Below are 18,879 nucleotides of genomic sequence, written 5' to 3'. Positions count from 1 at the left end.
TAGTAGTTGTTCATGCAAAACTGCCCTGGCTTTTCTCAGGAGTTCAACCCATGTACAATCTGTAACTATACACGCTGCCTTGAATAAGGGATGGCAGATAGCTGTGTCACCTCAGGAGCAGAGCAAGGATCGAGTTATGACTCAGGGTCACAGTTCCTCATCTACTCCTCTCTTGCTCTGGTAGAGAAAATTACTTCATCTCTTTTTGTGGAGCAGCTTACTCCCATCTCAGCACCCAGCTATCTATTCTGGCCAGTGAGTAGAAGTAGCAAATCCATGGCTCCTCCCACTCTGCTCCTCTTTCCTTCCTCCCTAACCATTTGCTCACAGCAGGGATTATCAGATGAGTAGACCCTGCTCTTCTCACCACAGCCAGAGTAGCAAAGTCATACTCTGTGCGGCAGAGTAATAGCTGTGACAATCTAGCACAGACTGAGTGCCAGATACTGCCCCTATTTAAGGAAAGGTACTAAAAGGTTTTACTAAATGAATAAGAAAAGAATTACCTCCACTATGTGTTCTTCAGTGGACTAGCACAATTCCTCCTGCTTGCGATTTGATTAGCATGTACTACTTTTTAATTTGAAATACATGGTCAACATTTCTTAAACTATTTGTTCCCATAAGCTCTGATGCAATAAGGGACAAAATATGGCCCTGTGAAAGGGGATGTCAAAGAGCCATTATGTTCGCTTTATGTGGGACAGGAGGATTCTGCAGTGGCCATTTCAACCCCCTGTGTTGCCAGAGACCACAGCATAGGGTAGAATCTGACTTAGTCTTTCCAGTGTACTGTTGGGGATTATGCCAGGAGGAAGCACTTTTCAAGTTGCTCTGTCACGCTCTTCCTGCAGTAGCTCAAGAGCATGAGGACCAGCCTCAAGGCAGACTGTGAAGAAGCGGGGCACAAACTCCAATTCGTCTGTGAGTTCTATCGTTAGATTTCACCAACCAAGGATCACGTGCAGACTCCCCAAGCACTACAACAGCCTTAACATGGAGTCACAGACAGTCCCCTGGGGCACTCCTATGAATCTTGTCACCTAGGCAAGCCTGCCTTTGTGATAAATAGTCCCTTACACCAAAAATCACCACTTACTGCCGGTTAATTGCACTTGAGATCTCACACCAAAGACAATACTTGTAGCTAATCTTGTAATAAACTATCTAAAGATTTATTAACTAAGAAAAGGAAATAAGAACATTATTTACAAGGTTAAAGCAGGTAAACATATATACACAAAAATGAGTTCCAGTCTTAACTTTCAAAACATAATAGAAGCTTCTATAATAAGCAAGCTTTATATGTCCTTTAGGGCTAACCCAGGCCAACTTTTGGGGAGCTTTTGCTTATGCTTAGTAATCCTTGCCCTTCAGAGTCCAAACAGCATAAAAGATACAGTTTCTCCTTGTTAGAGCTTTTTATTCCTTCCCCTCTGCTTTGAGTTACAAGTTCAGCTGCTGAGAGGAATTCAATTGCACATCTCCTCTTTGTGGGGGTGGAGGGGGAAGCAATCAATAAAGTCTTTTGTCCTCTGATGTTCCACAACAATTTGTCTGGTGTTGGTGGACCTTCTTTTGTTGGGCATGAGATAACACCTCCTGTGGCAAACTAGTATTTTACATTTGCCTAATACTTCTCTCCTGTTGGATGATTTACAGTGACAGACCAAACATTTAAATATTACTTTATAACATGGGACACTGTAAGTGAGATTAATGCATACAGCAATTTACAAGCATTTCATGAACTCTGAACACTAAACACATTTGTATAACCCTAATACTTGTTGTAACCACACCAACACACAGGTGAGCCAGATTGGTTCCAGTTATATATTAGTCAGTGTTCAGCTGACACCTAGGGGCCTTGGCATGAGCTGGCACCTGGTCCGCCAATGTCACAGCTCCCATTCCCCACAAAGTTTAGAGCCTGGGGGGTGACAAAGTCATCAGATCATGCCATGCTGTAACACTAATTCTAAACTGTCTGTCTTCTCTGCAGCTATGCTGGGGTGGGCAGAAGGGGCTCTTTAAACTCTCACCTCTCTAATGCACGCCTGCAGGGCCAGCCATAATTTGGCCCTGATTGTAACACAGTTTGGCCCTGAGACTAATACTTAAGAGACTCCAAGACTCCCTTGGCTCTTGCAGGTGTAGATTACAACCATTAATGGCAGAGGACCAATTGGTTGTGGTTTCTTTAAAAATGTTTTTTTTTATCATCACTATGATATGTGGATTCTAATGATAATGATAATTCATGCTGCTAGGTTTGTGGGATTAAATATTGTGACTCTCTACTTGTTTGCAAGGCTGTGAGCTTGGTGGTTACTAAACAAAATTGTAATAACTCTTGAGATCAGACTTCAATCAACTGCATTTGGCCCATGGGCAGGGACAGATTAAGGCAACCTGGGGTCTTAGGCACACCACAACCTGTCCCCTATGACTTTACCCATCAGGCCCCAGCTCCCCCTGCCCAGTGGTTCTCATCCCCACTCCATGGAGTGATAGTGTTGGGGAAGGGGAGGCTCCTTTCCCTTTCAGAGAAGCAGGTTCCACACAAGGATGGCAGCAGTGGTCCCTCAGCATCCTGGAAGAGGCAGGTGTGGCAGCAGGGGGCACCCCTGTGTTTACTCCAGCTCCTAGTTATATTACTTTTTAACCCTTACATGCATTGGCTGGGCCTGCTGCTCAACTTTCCTGCCATATGCACAATTCTCTGTTAAGGTGGTTTTTGGGGGGGGCTCCCAGAGAAGTTAGTTAACACCTCATTGAGATGCATGGGGATGTTCGCACCTCTGAGCTATTTTTTCAAGCTACCTGCAGACTTCGGCAGATGTCCTTGCATCGTTTACATATGGATCACATTTTCAAGCTTTTTCTCACAACTATGTGCACTAGAAATCTATTTCTATTTGTTAATGAAAGATGAGATCATGCATTCACCAAGTGACTCCAGGGCCTAGGTGTGGGCCTATAGTGCCTCTGCCTTGATTAGTCCCAGGTCTTGGACATTCATCTGTGGGAGTCCTATAAAGTAGGCTTTATCTCTTTCTGGGTGTTTTGTTATACAAAGTGGCCATAAAAGTTACATTAGATAGAATTCTGGACTATAAGGTGGATAGAAAGCTGGCTAGATTGTCGGGCTCAATGGGTAGTGATCAATGGCTCAATGTCTAGTTTGCAGCCGGTATCAATCCTGGGTCCAGTTTTGTTGAACATCTTTGTTAATGATCTGAATGATGGGATGAATTGCACCCTCAGCAAATTCGCAGATGACACTAAACTTGGGGGAAGAGGTAGATACGCTGGAGGGTAGGGATAGGGTCCAGAGTGACCTAGACAAATTGGAGGATTGGGCCAAAAGAAATCTGATGAGGTTCAACAAGGACAAGTGCAGAATCCTGCACTTAGGAAGGAAGAATCAAATACACTGCTACAGGCTGGGGACTGACTAGCTAAGGAGCAGTTCTGCAGAAAAGGACCTGGGGATTACAGTGGATGAGAAGTTGGTTATGAGTCAACAGTGTGCCCTTGTTGCTAAGAAGGCCAACAGTATATTCGGCTGTATTAGTAGGAGCATTGACAGCAGATCGAGGGAAGTGATTATTCACCTCTATTCTGCACTGGTGAGGCTACACCTGGAGTATTGTGTCCAGTTTTGGTCCCCCCACTACATAAGGGATGTGGACACATTGGAGAGAGTCCAGCGGAGGGCAACGAAAATGATTTGGGAGCTGGGGTACATGATTTACGAGGAGAGGCTGAGGGACCTGGGGTTATTTAGTCTGCAGAAGAGAAGAGTGAGGGGGGATTTGGTAGGAACCTTCAACTATCTGAAGGGGGGTTCCAAAGAGGATGGAGCTCAGCTGTTCTCAGTGGTGTCAGATGACAGAACAAGGAGCAATGGTCTCAAGTTGCAGTGGGGGAGGTCTAGGTTGGATATTAGGAAACACTATTCCACTAGGAGGGTGGTGAAGCACTGGAATGGGTTACCTAGGGAGGTGGTGGAATCTCCATCCTTAGAGGTTTTTAAAAGCCCTGGCTGGGATGATTTAGTTGGTGTTGGTCCTGCTTTGAGCAGGGGATTGGACTAGATGACCTCCTGAGGTCTCTTCCAACCCTAATATTCTATGATTCTATGAAAATGGGGAATAACTGGCTAGACAGTAGGACTGCTGAAAAGGATCTGGGGGGTTATAGTGAATTACAAATTGATTACGCATCAACAGTGTGATGCAGTTGTGAAAAAAGACTAATGTCATTGTGGGGTGTATTAACAGGAGCATCGTATGTAAGACATGGAGGTAATTGTCCTGCCGTACTTGGCACTGGTGAGGCTTTAATTGGAGTACTGTGTCCAGTTCTGGGTGCCAAACTTCAGAAAGCAAATGGACAAATTGAGAAACTCCAGAGGGAAACAACAAAAATGATAAACGGTTTAAAAAGTCTTGCTTCTGAGGAAAGATTAAAAAAATTAGTCATGTTTAGTCTTAAGAAAAGACTGACTCACAGGTCAAATGGTTCATTGTAGTGCCCACGCGCCAACACTCCACCTGAAAGTCTGCTGACAACTGCTTACCTGTGACCCATGGAGCCCAGCCCCAATATGAGGCTTTGCCCCCTGAGATCAAATTGGCACAGTCCCAGAGCCTGCTGGCTATACATAAGCCACCAGCAGGAACAGGAAGCTGTCCAAACCACTGGGATGCATCCTGCTCTGGACTGTGTGCCTTGTACTTCCTGTGCCTGCACCTGCCCCTCCCACCCCCCCGCCCGCCCGCTCCTCCTGCTAGACTTCCTGGCATCCAAACCTGGCAAGACTCCAAGCACATGACTCATGGTGTTGATCTCATTTGTCTCCTGCTTCTGACTTCTCGGTATCCCAATCCAGCCAACTCTTGGCTCCTGTCTCACGACTGCAGACCCTGGCTCTGACTACTAGGTTTGGCTGCCCACAGCCTGGCTGTGAGAGCTTGTTTGGACCATAGTAGTCCTGCGAGACTGAGACTGATGTGAGAAGGATGGACCCAGCAACACTACTGTGGCCACCAGAAGCATCAAACTCACCCAAATGAGCCCTCCACCTCCAGGAGGCTAGTCAAGTCCTGCAGGCCCAAGTTGTGCAGCTGACCTTAGACAATCAATGGCTGCAGGAGCAAGTGAGGCAGCTCACAGCTGAGAACACAGTGCTGCGAAGATGGCCTGCAGTGTCTTACCCTGAACATGGACCGGGAATACCTTTGCCTGAATGGTTCAATGGGAACATTCCGTTTCTGATGTGTCCCCAAACCTATGTGTACTGGGGCGGTTGCCCCACACCAGGAAGAGGGAGGGTTAAAGCAGGCCAGAGGGAGCCTGCACAGAACCCTCTAATTAGAGGAGGGCTCACTAAGCGAGCCAATTGGAGGTGCCTTGTTGCAGCAGCCCATCAGGGCCAGCAGGGGCCATATATAAAGGGCTGCTCAACAAAGCAGAGGGAAGTCTCTCCCTGGCCTGCTAGGGAGAAGGACTGGCTGCCTAGGAGCACCAGGGCTAGAGAAGTGCTGGGCAGAGCAGAAGGAGCGTCTGGCTGACCGCTGCCAGACTGAGGCCCTGGAGGAAGGGCAGATTTAGATGCTAGCACTGCCCCCATTTGCCCTGAAGGAAGTGGCCAGCACAGACTTGAAGTTTGCCCCTGGAGCAAGGGACTAGACTGGTGACTGCAGCAGGCCACTGAGGCGAGTGACTGGACTATAGACTACCAGTTCCCTCAAAAGCAGGGGAGACAGCGGAGTGAGGCACAGCCAGAGAGCATGGCTTACAATGTTTTTTAGGCCTTGCAAACATCTACCAAAAGTTCATTTCAAATTTTTCAAACAAACCAACCCCCTCACTCCAGAAAAACGCCAAGTTCTATTGGTTGCACGAGATCCAGTACACATTTGAGGAGCTGAAGCTTGCCTTCACCACTGCTCCAATATTGGCCCGTCCTGACAAGATGCAAGCTTTCGTTGTTGAAGTCGATGCCTCTAGTACGATGATTGGGGCAGTCCTGTCCCAAAGGCAGGGACCTGAGCAAATACTGCACCTCATTGCCTACTACTCAAGGAAGCTTACAGCTGCTGAGTGAAAATATGAGATCTTGGACAAGCTGGTCCTGGCAGTTAAGACTGCCTTTGAAGAGTAGTGACACTTCATGGAAGGGACCTGTCATCTGGTCCAAGTGTTTACTGATCACAAGAACCTGGAATACTTGTGCAGGGCTAAGGCCCTGAACTATCAACAACTCCAGTGGGTCCTATTCTTCTCCCAATTCAACTTTACCTTGACCTACTGCCCTAGAACCAGAAACAGCAAGGCTGATGTCTTGACCCAAAGATATGCTTCTGATTCACAAGGCCCCAGGCTGGAATCAGCCCATATTCTCAAGACCCATGGATTTCCTTCATGCAGCTAGCCACCAAGACCTGCTTGAGGTCATCCACTCTGCCTCTGTCTATAGAATTCCACCCAACCAGCTGGCCATTATCAGCTGAGAACCGCATGACACCCAGCAGGGGATTTTATTTCTGAGGGACCCCATCTGTGTTCCCCAAGGATCAGCAAGAGGGCGGTTCTTCAACTGTGCCATAACTCCACCTTGGCAGGACACTTAGGGCAATACAAAATCAAACCGATTAATGTCCCATTTCTTCTGGTGGCCCCAAATGCACCCCACAATAAAGACCTTTGTAGGTGTTTTCCTGCACCAGCATTCCTCACCAGAAACTCTATGGTCTCATCCAACGTCTGGACACCCCATCTCAGCCCTGGGAGGCCATTTCCTTGGATTACCAGAATCCAGTTGTTTCACAAGCATCCTGACAGTGGTAGATCACATTTCTAAGATGGCTCACTTCATTCCCTGCACAGGTTTACCCTCCTCAGAGGAAACCACCCAGCTCTGGATAAACAACGTAGTCCATCTTCATGGCCTCCCAGATCATGTCATCTCCAACTGGGAGGACACAATTTACTGCCTGCTTCTGGCATGAGGCCCTGTGTTATTAGGAGTTCACATGCAGCTGTCCTTTGTTTACCATCCTCAGCCAAACAATACTTAAGATGCTTAATCAGCCATCACTAGGGTCACTGCTACTATATGCAGAGTTCTTGTACAATAGTGCAGACCATGCATCCACTGGCCACAACCCTTTCTTTATCAACCATGGGTACCACCCACAACTACCTACATCCTCACCCAACCCATCTGCCTCAGACCTAATACAATGTATCCATCACATTCAAGAGGACATGAAGGGACACCTTGAGAAGGCGAAGGAGGTCTACAAAAGACATGTGGAGAAGCGTCAGCAACAGGGCCCTTCCTACTCCATAGACGAAAAGGTTTTGCTTTCAACAGAATACCTCCACACAGATAGACCATGCCAGAAACTAGACTATCATCTCCTTGGCTGGTACTGGGTTTGGCAACTAATCAACCTGATCACGTTGCAGCTCCAGCTCCCTCAGTCTCTTAGAGTCCACCCGGTATTCCATGTCTCACTTCTAAAACCATACATCAGAAACACATTTCCACATACAGACTATGCAACGCCCCCACTGGGTCACAAGAGAAATCCATTGCTCATGAAGTCAAGTAGGAAAAATTATGGGTACCTGATTGACAGGAAAGGTTATAGTCCAGAGGAACACACTTGAGAGCCAGCTGAAAACATTCGTGCTCCGGCCCTGTTTCGGGCCTTTCATAGTACAGGGGTAGGCAAACTTTTTGGCTCGAGGGCCACATCTGGGTATGGAAATTGTATGGCAGGCCATGAATGCTCAAGAAATTGGAGTTGGGGTGCAGGAGGGGGTGAGGGCTCTGGCTGGAGCTGAGGCTCTGGGGTGGGGCTGGTGATGAGGGATTTGGGATCTAGGAGGGTGCTCCACCCTGGGACTGAGGGGTTCAGAGGGCAGGAGGGGGACCAGGGCTGGGGCAGGGAGTTGGGAAATGGGGGCTGTCATAAATATAAAGGGAAGGGTAAACCCCTTTGAAATCCCTCCTGGCCAGGGGAAAGCTCCTCCCACCTGTAAAGGGTTAAGAAGCTAAAGGTAACCTCGCTGGCACCTGACCAAAATGACCAATGAGGAGACAAGATACTTTCAAAAGCTGGGAGGAGGGAGAGAAACAAAGGGTCTGTGTCTGTCTGTAGTCGTCTTGGCCGGGGACAGAACAGGAATGGAGTCTTAAAACTTTTAGTAAGTGATCTAGCTAGGTATGTGTTAGATTATGATTTCTTTAAATGGCTGAGAAAAGAATTGTGCTGAATAGAATAACTATTTCTGTCTGTGTATCTTTTTTGTAACTTAAGGTTTTGCCTAGAGGGGTTCTCTATGTTTTTGAATCTAATTACCCTGTAAGATATATACCATCCTGATTTTACAGGGGGGATTTCTTTATTTCTATTTACTTCTATTTTTTATTAAAAGTCTTCTTGTAAAACACTGAATGCTTTTTCATTGTTCTCAGATCCAAGGGTTTGGGTTTGTGGTCACCTATGCAAATTGGTGAGGCTTTCTATCCAACATTTCCCAGGAAAGGGGGGGGTGCAAGTGTTGGGAGGATTGTTCATTGTTCTTAAGATCCAAGGGTCTGGGTCTGTAGTCACCTAGGCAAATTGGTGAGGCTTTTTACCAAACCTTGTCCAGGAAGTGGGGTGCAAGGTTTTGGGAAGTATTTTGGGGGGAAGGACGCGTCCAAACAGCTCTTCCCCAGTAACCAGTATTAGTTTGGTGGTGGTAGCGGCCAGTCTAAGGATAACGGGGGTAATATTTTGTACCTTGGGGAAGTTTTGACCTAAGCTGGTAAAGATAAGCTTAGGAGGTTTTTCATGCAGGTCCCCACATCTGTACCCTAGAGTTCAGAGTGGGGGAGGAACCTTGACATGGTGGCACAGTGGTGGGATTAACCTGAAATCATTTTGAGATCCAGTTGAGATTTTTTGAACTAGAAATACAGATTTTAAAAAGGAATTTTTAGGAAGTCCAGGAAGCAGCTTTGAAACTGAAAGCAGCTTGGTTTCTCTCTGCTTTGTGGCCAAGCAGAGACAAAAGGGGATTATCTTGTGAATTGCAGGTTTTCTTTGCCTGGAGGCAGGGTACTTAACTCCTGCAGGGAAATTCACAGTCTTCCAACCCAGAGGTTTTTTTTTCTTTTCTTCCTAAAAGTAAATAGGGGGTGTGTGCTCTACCCATTTGCCTGGAGACAAAAGTGGCAGGGTTTTTTTAGGATTTTGATTTTTTTTTTGTTTTACAAGGAGCACAGGTTTGAAAAGAAATTTTTTTTCTTCTTTGGGCTGGGTAAGCAGGTTTCCAAGTAGTTGGAGGTTTTTTGCTTTAATTTGGGCCCAGAGCAGAGACAAGGGAATTGTCTTTTTCTGTAGGCTGACAATCACTATCAGAGAATAGGTATTCTATTCCAGCACAGCAAAATTTTACAGCCAAGTTTTGTTTGTTTATTTCTAAACCTCGGGTGTAAAGTTAGTTAAAAACAGAGAGGTTAGAATGGCCAAATCCTCAGCTCGACTACAGCTGGAATTAGCCAAATTTCAGGCTGAGGAAAAACAAAGGGAACATGAAAGACAGATAGAACTCATGCGGCTGAAGGAGGAGGAGAAGGAAAAAGAGAGGAAGCATGTGGAGGAGATGGAGAGGATAAAGGCCCAGCAGAATATACCAACAAACCCTAGCAATCCTTCTCCAGGTACCACTTCCCATCCCAGAAAGTTCCCCACCTACAAGGCAGGTGATGATACTGAGGCCTTCTTAGAAAACTTCGAAAGGGCCTGCCTTGGGTACAACATCTCTACTGACCAATACATGGTAGAGCTGAGGCCGCAGCTCAGTGGACCCTTAGCTGAGGTGGCAGCTGAAATGCCTAAAGAACACATGAACAAGTATGAACTGTTTAAATCCAAGGCGAGAGTCAGAATGGGGATAACACCCGAGCAGTCTCGTCGGAGGTTCAGAGCCCTAAGGTGGAAACCAGACATGTCATTTACCCGACATGCCTACCACATTGTAAAACATTGGGATGCCTGGATATCAGGAGCAAGTGTTGAATCTCCAGTAAATTTGCCCTTCCTAATGCAAATGGAACAATTCTTAGAGGGTGTTCCTGAGGAAATAGAAAGATACATCCTAGATGGGAAACCCAAAACTGTAATTGAGGCAGGAGAGATTGGAGCCAGATGGGTGGAGGTGGCAGAGAAGAAGAAAACTGGTCGCAGTTGGAGCGGAGACCAGAAGGGACCACCCCAGACCACACCCTATTACCGGGGGCCGCCCAAAGCCCCACCTACCTCCCAAAGAACCCTCCAGACCCCTTATCGTCCCACCACCCCGTTCTCCAGCAACCCTCCTCGCCCCAGTGACCCGTCAGCTGGACGATGTTTTAAGTGTAACGAGCTGGGGCATGTAAAGGCCAACTGCCCCAAGAACCCCAACAGATTACAGTTCATTGCACCGGAATCACACCAGAGGTCCACAGGCCCAGATACCTCCCAGATACCCTTGGAGCGGAGGGAAACTGTGAGTGTGGGTGGGAAGAAGGTCACCGCGTGGAGGGACACCGGAGCACAAGTGTCAGCTATCCATGCTTCCTTAGTGGACCCCAATTTAATCAACCCAGAGATCCAAGTGACGATTCAACCCTTCAAGTCCAACTCTTTCAATTTGCCTACAGCCAAGTTGCCTGTCCAGTACAAGGGCTGGTCAGGAATGTGGACTTTTGCAGTCTATGATGATTATCCCATCCCCATGCTGTTGGGAGAAGACTTGGCCAATCATGTGAAGCAGGCCAAGAGGGTGGGAATGGTCACCCGCAACCAGGCTAAACAAGCCGTGAGGCCTAGCTCTGTTCCGGAAACTTCTATCAGGACCCAGTCAGAGGTGATGGACCTGGACCCCAGGCCAATGTCTGCAACAGCAGTAGTGGATCCAGTCCCAGAGACCCAGACGGAACCAGTCCCAGAACCGGAACCAGCCAAACAACCAACACCAGACCCCGTGTCAGCACTGAATCCAGTACTTGCAACCTCAACACCAGAGGGCCCCACCGAACCTGAACTGGCAGCAGCCGATAACCCTACACAAGAGGCTCAGCCGGAGCCTGAATCCCAACATAGTGCACCAGCGGAGAGCGGTTCACAGTCAACAGAAACAGCTCCATCCCCTATATCGCTTCCAGAGGGACCAAGCCTAGGTCCACAATCCCATGAGGAACTGATGTCTCCAGCATCAAGGGAACAGTTCCAGACCGAACAGGAAGCAGATGAAAGCCTCCAGAGAGCTTGGACGGCGGCACGGAGCAACCCACCGCCTCTCAGCTCTTCTAATCGATCCAGAGAATTAAAGGTTTGTCAGTTTACAGCCCAGGGAGGAGACGACGCTGAGTGGCCTGAAGGTGTCTACTACGAAGGGAAATGTGCTGGTGGTGTGGAAGAGGTGAACCTCTCCATGACCCTTGGGCGTATGCAGCGACAGCAGATCCAGGAGCTGTGCACTAGCTACGCGCCAACGTTCTCAGCCACCCCAGGACTGACTGAACGGGCATACCACTCCATTGACACAGGTAATGCTCACCCAATTAGGGTCCAACCTTACCGGGTGTCTCCTCAAGCTAAAACTGCTATAGAACGGGAGATCCAGGATATGTTACAGATAGGTGTAATCCGCCCCTCTGAAAGTGCATGGGCATCTCCAGTGGTTCTAGTTCCCAAACCAGATGGGGAAATACGTTTTTGCGTGGACTACCGTAAGCTAAATGCTGTAACTCGCCCAGACAACTATCCCATGCCACGCACAGATGAACTATTAGAGAAACTGGGAAGGGCCCAGTTCATCTCTACCTTGGACTTAACCAAGGGGTACTGGCAGGTACCGCTAGATGAATCTGCCAAGGAAAGGTCAGCCTTCATCACACATCTCGGGCTGTATGAATTTAATGTACTCCCTTTCGGGCTGCGAAATGCACCCGCCACTTTCCAAAGACTTGTAGATGGTCTCCTAGCGGGATTAGGAGAATATGCAGTCGCCTACCTTGACGATGTGGCCATATTTTCGGATTCCTGGGCAGACCACCTGGAACATCTACAAAAAGTCCTTGAGCGCATAAGGGAGGCAGGACTAACTGTTAAGGCTAAGAAGTGTCAAATAGGCCTAAACAGAGTGACTTACCTTGGACACCAGGTGGGTCAAGGAACTATCAGCCCCCTACAGGCCAAAGTGGATGCTATCCAAAAGTGGCCTGTCCCAAAGTCAAAGAAACAGGTTCAATCCTTCTTAGGCTTGGCCGGTTATTACAGACGATTTGTACCGCACTACAGCCAAATCGCTGCCCCACTGACAGACCTAACCAAAAAGAAACAGCCAAATGCTGTTCAGTGGACCGGAAAGTGTCAGAAGGACTTTAACAAGCTTAAAGCGACACTCATGTCTGACCCTGTACTAAGGGCCCCAGACTTTGACAAACCGTTCCTAGTAACCACAGATGCATCCGAGCGTGGTGTGGGAGCAGTTTTAATGCAGAAAGGACCTGATCAAGAATTCCACCCTGTAGTGTTTCTCAGCAAAAAACTGTCTGAGAGGGAAAGCAACTGGTCAGTCACTGAAAAAGAATGTTATGCCATTGTCTACGCTCTGGAAAAGCTACGCCCATATGTTTGGGGACGGCGTTTCCACCTGCAAACCGACCATGCTGCACTAAAGTGGCTTCACACCGTCAAAGAAATTAACAAAAAACTTCTTCGGTGGAGTTTAGCTCTCCAAGATTTTGATTTCGACATCCAACACATCTCAGGAGCTTCTAACAAAGTGGCTGATGCACTCTTCCGTGAAAGTTTCCCAGAATCAACTGGTTAAAATCGTCCTTGAGATGTGGAAAATATTGTTAGTCTTTATGTACTTGGTAGTATATTTAGAGATGCATGTGTCTTATTAACTCTGTTTTCCTAGAGCTCCAGGAAGAAATCCCAGCCAGTGTTTCACCCTAGCTGAGATTTGGGGGGCGTGTCATAAATATAAAGGGAAGGGTAAACCCCTTTGAAATCCCTCCTGGCCAGGGGAAAGCTCCTCCCACCTGTAAAGGGTTAAGAAGCTAAAGGTAACCTCGCTGGCACCTGACCAAAATGACCAATGAGGAGACAAGATACTTTCAAAAGCTGGGAGGAGGGAGAGAAACAAAGGGTCTGTGTCTGTCTGTAGTCGTCTTGGCCGGGGACAGAACAGGAATGGAGTCTTAAAACTTTTAGTAAGTAATCTAGCTAGGTATGTGTTAGATTATGATTTCTTTAAATGGCTGAGAAAAGAATTGTGCTGAATAGAATAACTATTTCTGTCTGTGTATCTTTTTTGTAACTTAAGGTTTTGCCTAGAGGGGTTCTCTATGTTTTTGAATCTAATTACCCTGTAAGATATATACCATCCTGATTTTACAGGGGGGATTTCTTTATTTCTATTTACTTCTATTTTTTATTAAAAGTCTTCTTGTAAAACACTGAATGCTTTTTCATTGTTCTCAGATCCAAGGGTTTGGGTTTGTGGTCACCTATGCAAATTGGTGAGGCTTTCTATCCAACATTTCCCAGGAAAGGGGGGGGTGCAAGTGTTGAGAGGATTGTTCATTGTTCTTAAGATCCAAGGGTCTGGGTCTGTAGTCACCTAGGCAAATTGGTGAGGCTTTTTACCAAACCTTGTCCAGGAAGTGGGGTGCAAGGTTTTGGGAAGTAGTTTGGGGGGAAGGACGCGTCCAAACAGCTCTTCCCCAGTAACCAGTATTAGTTTGGTGGTGGTAGCGGCCAGTCTAAGGATAACGGGGGTAATATTTTGTACCTTGGGGAAGTTTTGACCTAAGCTGGTAAAGATAAGCTTAGGAGGTTTTTCATGCAGGTCCCCACATCTGTACCCTAGAGTTCAGAGTGGGGGAGGAACCTTGACAGGGGCGTGAGGATCTGGCTGGGGGAGCAGGCTCTGGGATGGGGCTAGAAATGAGTTCAGGGTGCAGGAGGGGGCTCCAGGCTGGGATAGGAGCTTGAGGTGTGTGGGGGGGGGTGAGGGCTCCAGCTGGGGGTACAGGCTCTGGGGTGGGGCTGGGGATGAGGGGCTTTGGCTGAAGGAGGGTACTCAGGGCTGGGATCAAGGCGTTTGGAGGATGGGAGGGGGATCAGGGCTGGAGCAGGGGGTGGGAGCATGGAAGGGGCTCAGGGGTGCAGGCTCCGGGCAGAGCTCACCTCAAGCAGCTCCCGGAAGCAACAGCATGTCCCCCGTGGCTCCTACACGGAGGCACAGCCAGACAGCTCTGCGTGCTGCCCCATCTGCAGGCAGTTCCCGCCAATGAGAGCTGCGGGGGCAATGCTTGGGGCAGAGGCAGCACGTGGAGCCCCCTGGTTGCCCCTAAACATAGGAGTTGGACGGGGGACATGCTGCTGCTTCTGGGAGCCATGTGGAGCTGAAGCACACATATGTGGAGTGGCTCCTAACTCGGCTCCCCGGCTGGGGCACGGGAGCAGGGCAAGACCCAGACCCCGCTCCTCAGCAGGACCTCGAGGGCCAGATTAAATCGGCTGGCGGGCCATAGTTTGCCACCCCTGCCATAGGAGATACCCTGAAAAACCTGGACCACACCTGTAGGGAAAGGGGCTATGTCGTACCCCACAGGTCTCAAACCTGAGCCAATGAGGCTTATGGGAGCAGTCATGCTCCAACCCTCCACCAGGAAGACCGCTGACAATTGCTTACCTGGGACCAATGACACCCAGACCCAGTGTGAGGCTCCACCAATGAGGTCCAACTGGCAGAGTCCCAGATCAGCAGATTGGCCCGCTGGCCCTATTTAAGCCAGCAGCAAGAACAGGAAAGTGTTTGAACCACTGGCCTCTATGCTTCTCTGGACTTGTATGCTTTGCGCTTCCTGCTGCTGCTCCCCTGGCTTGGTTTCCTGGCATCCCAACTCCATGTGACTCCTGGCATCTATCTTGTGGTGTTGATCTCCAGTTGTCTCTTGCCTCTGACCTCCTGGTATACTGACCCAGCTGACTCTTGACCCCTGTCTCATGACTGTGGACTCTGGCTCAGACTACTAGGGCTGGCTGCTCATGAGATGGCAATGACAAAGAAGACCAGTTAACAGTCTTCCAATATGCTAATGGCTGTTATAAAGAGGATGGTGATCAATTGTTCACTGTGCCCATAGAAGTTAAGAACAAGAACTAATGGAACTAATGCAGCAGGAAAGATTTAGGTGTGATATAGGTAGAAAGTTTTTTCCTGATAAGGGTAGTTAAGTTCTGGACTAGGCTTCCAAGGGAGTTTGTGGAATCCCTGTCATTGGCGGTTTGTAAGAACAGATTGAAACAAACACCTGTTAGGGATGGCCTATGTTTACTTGGTCCTACCTCAGCACAGAGGGCTACACTTGATGCCGTCTTGAGATCCCTTCTGGCCCTACATTTCTATGAGTCTGAGAATTTGTTTTATTTTTTTCCATATAAACTGAAGGTTATGTGAAGGCACTGCAGCTGGGAAGTGTTATTCCCAGTGCGGGGAGAGAGATACATGCTAGCTCTATTTGAGCAAGTTTCAGAGTAGCAGCCATGTTAGTCTGTATTCGCAAAAAGAAAAGGAGGACTTGTGGCACCTTAGAGACTAACCAATTTATTTGCGCATGAGCTTTCGTGAGCTACAGCTCACTTCATCGGATGCAAGTGAGCTAAAACTAGCTGTGCGGCTGCAGCAGCTCATGCTAGACACCCAAGTCTGTACCCTAGAGGCTGCCAGTGTTCCACTGTGGCTACACTGCTATTTTTAACAAGCTAGCTTGAGCAGATGTAGGATGTATCCATCTACCCATGCTGGAAATCAAACTTCCCAGTTGCAGCGAAGATACACCTTATATGTAAATAAGCTGCTGACGGTATATAGGCGGCATGGGACTCCGTCTCAAGGCACTCCTGAACGGGAAGCCTGGCTCTGCCTCAGTTTCATGGTATAGCCATGAGTAAGCCACTTAAATTATCTGGGTGACATCGGCACCCCTGCTCTGGTCCTTCAGTGCTGGGTAAAAGCACCAGAGCAGCATAAAGGGGCTCTAAAAAACCCAGATCTGCCCCAGGGGAGGATTTTCTCAATACAGGCACTGTGGTGGTCAATGGTAAGGCAGCCTTCTGAGGACCTCTTCATAGGCTCTGGTATAGGGGGTATGTCAAGAGTGACAGAGGGCTTGTCTGTATGTGGTGCTGTGGAGATTCCAGGCAGCACTGCAGTGATTCCAAGCCAATCCTGCATTTCATAGAGCACTCCTGGGAATCTGTCGTAAATGAGGCTCCTGACACAGCTGAGGATCCAGGTGTGCAAAGGTGGCTTAAAGCCACCTTAGCACCTCCTCCCCTTGGGCTGAGAGTTCTGGCACAGAATCTACCCTCTGTCTGTTCCCTGTTGTTAAAATGTACAGACCTTTCTTTCAGGGTTTGTTGTGAGGCTTCATCACTTAATGTCATAGAGGTCTTAGAAGATGCACGGCAGTGCACTGTATAGGTGTCATTGTTACATAAAAGATGGAGTACATAGAAGGGCCCTAAGCAATGTTTTTGTTTTTTAGTGTTAGCAAGCTGGCCCCAATTCAGGAAAGAACGTAAACATGCTACGTTTCATTTACTTCGTAGGAATTAAGCCCAACTGAAAGACATGTTCAAACATCCTTCCTGAACAGAGATGCTTTTACCTGAATCAGGCTTTGCTGTGTTTTATGCTCCTCTTATGCTAGTCTGCTCCCATGTTGGTATTTTTGCTGCCAGCACTCAGCATGACTCTCTATGGACACCAGACTCCAGCCGGTCTGCGTTAAATACATTCTATTTCTGACTTTCTCAGCAGTCATTTCAAAACCATAATTTAAAGTTTATTATGGTGAGTTGTTGTGTAGCTACATTGTAATGAACCTGGCATACTGTCATTTTTCTTCTGTGCTCTAACTGAAGGAACTAAAATCTTACAAAACAGAACTGAATGAGTTGAAGAAAAAAGACATTCTTGACTATAGTTGTCAATGTAAAATGCCTAAATTGGTATCAGTTCTGCACAATTAGCTAATATGTAAGTCAGATAATATTTTACAGCCTTTAAACTTGGCACCATGTAAGACAACTCTGATTCATCATTTTTCAATAATTACATCCTCCTGAATCTGTTAAACAAATAACGTGTAAACTATCAGTTGCTAATGTTTTATTATTAAGCATTTGATCTAAATAGATTTAAAGATATTATAGACTCTTTGGGTTAGCCAAAAAAGAGACGAATGTTAGAACATTTTCTCTTTATATTGCACCTGCATCCAAGGACCATTCAGTGCTTTACATACATTAATTAAGACTCTTAACACTTCTTTTGGGTAGATAAGTATTATTATGCCTATTTTATTAATAGGGTAATTTGCAAGACAGGCATAAGATATAATAAAGCTATGGTCAGTCTGCTAGTGATTAACAGAGCACAGAATAGAATCCAGAACTCTTAGCGCTCAATCCCCTTCTCTAACTAGGAGTTCTTGCGCCTTCTCTTAAGTTAACTAAAGCACAGCACCTCACAAGCCTGCATAATGTAATTGTTTCTGTGTTTTATTTCCAGTGTGCCATTGCTTGGGCTAAATCATTGCGGGACAAAGGCTGCTGTCAAATGAAAGCATACAGTGACTTGAAATCAGTGAGAGCACTGTGTGCAGAGTTTGGGCCCAAGAAATGCTGGTAAAATGAGTTAAAAATCAGTTCATATTAACTGCACTGTAATTAGTTTCAGCACTGTGGATGGCATGCTAAGCAAATTATTGATAGGACAGGGATTAGGATAGTGATCCAAAATGTTTCAGGATTTACTGTTGGAGTTAGACGTTTAGCTGGTCTTTTGAAAGCATAAGATACTACCAGGTGGGATGTATGGGTTTGATATTTGTGTTCAGGGCTTAATTTCCCCAGGTGAGCAGGGGTTTGAAGTGCCACAGAGATAATAGTCAAGCTCTTGGGGAGGCATTATCCTACTACAGCAGTGGCCCTTATTGTTTATGTTGAGTATTTGATCTGAAGTGCAGAACCATGCAAAAATAAAGAAGATAAAAGTTTTGGCGAAAGGCTCAGGTCAGTTTCCTAGATAAATTCATCCAGTGTTAACTGGCAGACTCTAGAGATGTTGATTTGTCAATAATGCAGAGGGGGGAAAAGCTAACAAATGATTGAAAGGGGCTTAAGGAAGTCTCAAAATAGACAGAGGGTCAGGCATCCAAACTGTTAAGTAATATTAAAAATGCATTGTAGACTTAGGTTTTTTGTGACAGAATAAAAATATACTCAGGTCAAGGTTTCTTTTATAGTTCTGCTGTACTATGGTGCTCAATTCCATTAAAGTTCTCGATAATCATCTCTACCTTATAGGAGACACTTTCCTATACCATCGTTTTTTGCTTTCCAAGAACAACCTTGCAGAAAGGTTCTGCAGTTTAATTTAAAGGCAATCTGATCCAAAAAGGAAGGTCTGTTTTTCACATAGCTTTTTTTGTAGATTTCCTTATTTTAAAAGAATGTTTGGTTGAATTCAGTGGCATTTTTAATGCTCCTGAAATTTTGGGCTATTGGTCTTTTGCAGCAAGGATTGTATTTATAGGTGTACACCTTTAAGTTTTACACAAAAGAAACAAGACACGTGATCAAAATTAAATTTCAGTGGGAAACAGGAATGCTCTGGATAGCAAGTTTAACAGATAAATTGATAGCAAATTAGCTAGATGTAAAATACTGTTGACGGTGAATAGGGTTGACTTATAAAGTGAAGTGTCAGCATTAAAAGTTTTTGTTGTGGTATCAA

At 46.7% G+C, this 18,879-nt stretch overlaps 1 protein-coding gene across 1 annotated transcript in view; it reads left to right on the top strand.

Moving 5' to 3' along the window:
- Positions 1–18,879, top strand: part of NCKAP5 (NCK associated protein 5) — a 568,803-nt gene that overhangs the window by 489,393 nt on the left and 60,531 nt on the right. The gene's annotated exons all lie outside the window — the stretch shown is intronic.

This window comes from Lepidochelys olivacea (genome assembly GCF_965140295.1).
Source record: "Lepidochelys olivacea isolate rLepOli2 genome assembly, chromosome: 11".
Lineage (NCBI taxonomy): Eukaryota > Metazoa > Chordata > Testudines > Cheloniidae > Lepidochelys > Lepidochelys olivacea.
The sequence above is the reverse complement of the archived record's forward strand: the minus strand, read 5'-3'. Positions and strand labels throughout refer to the sequence as shown.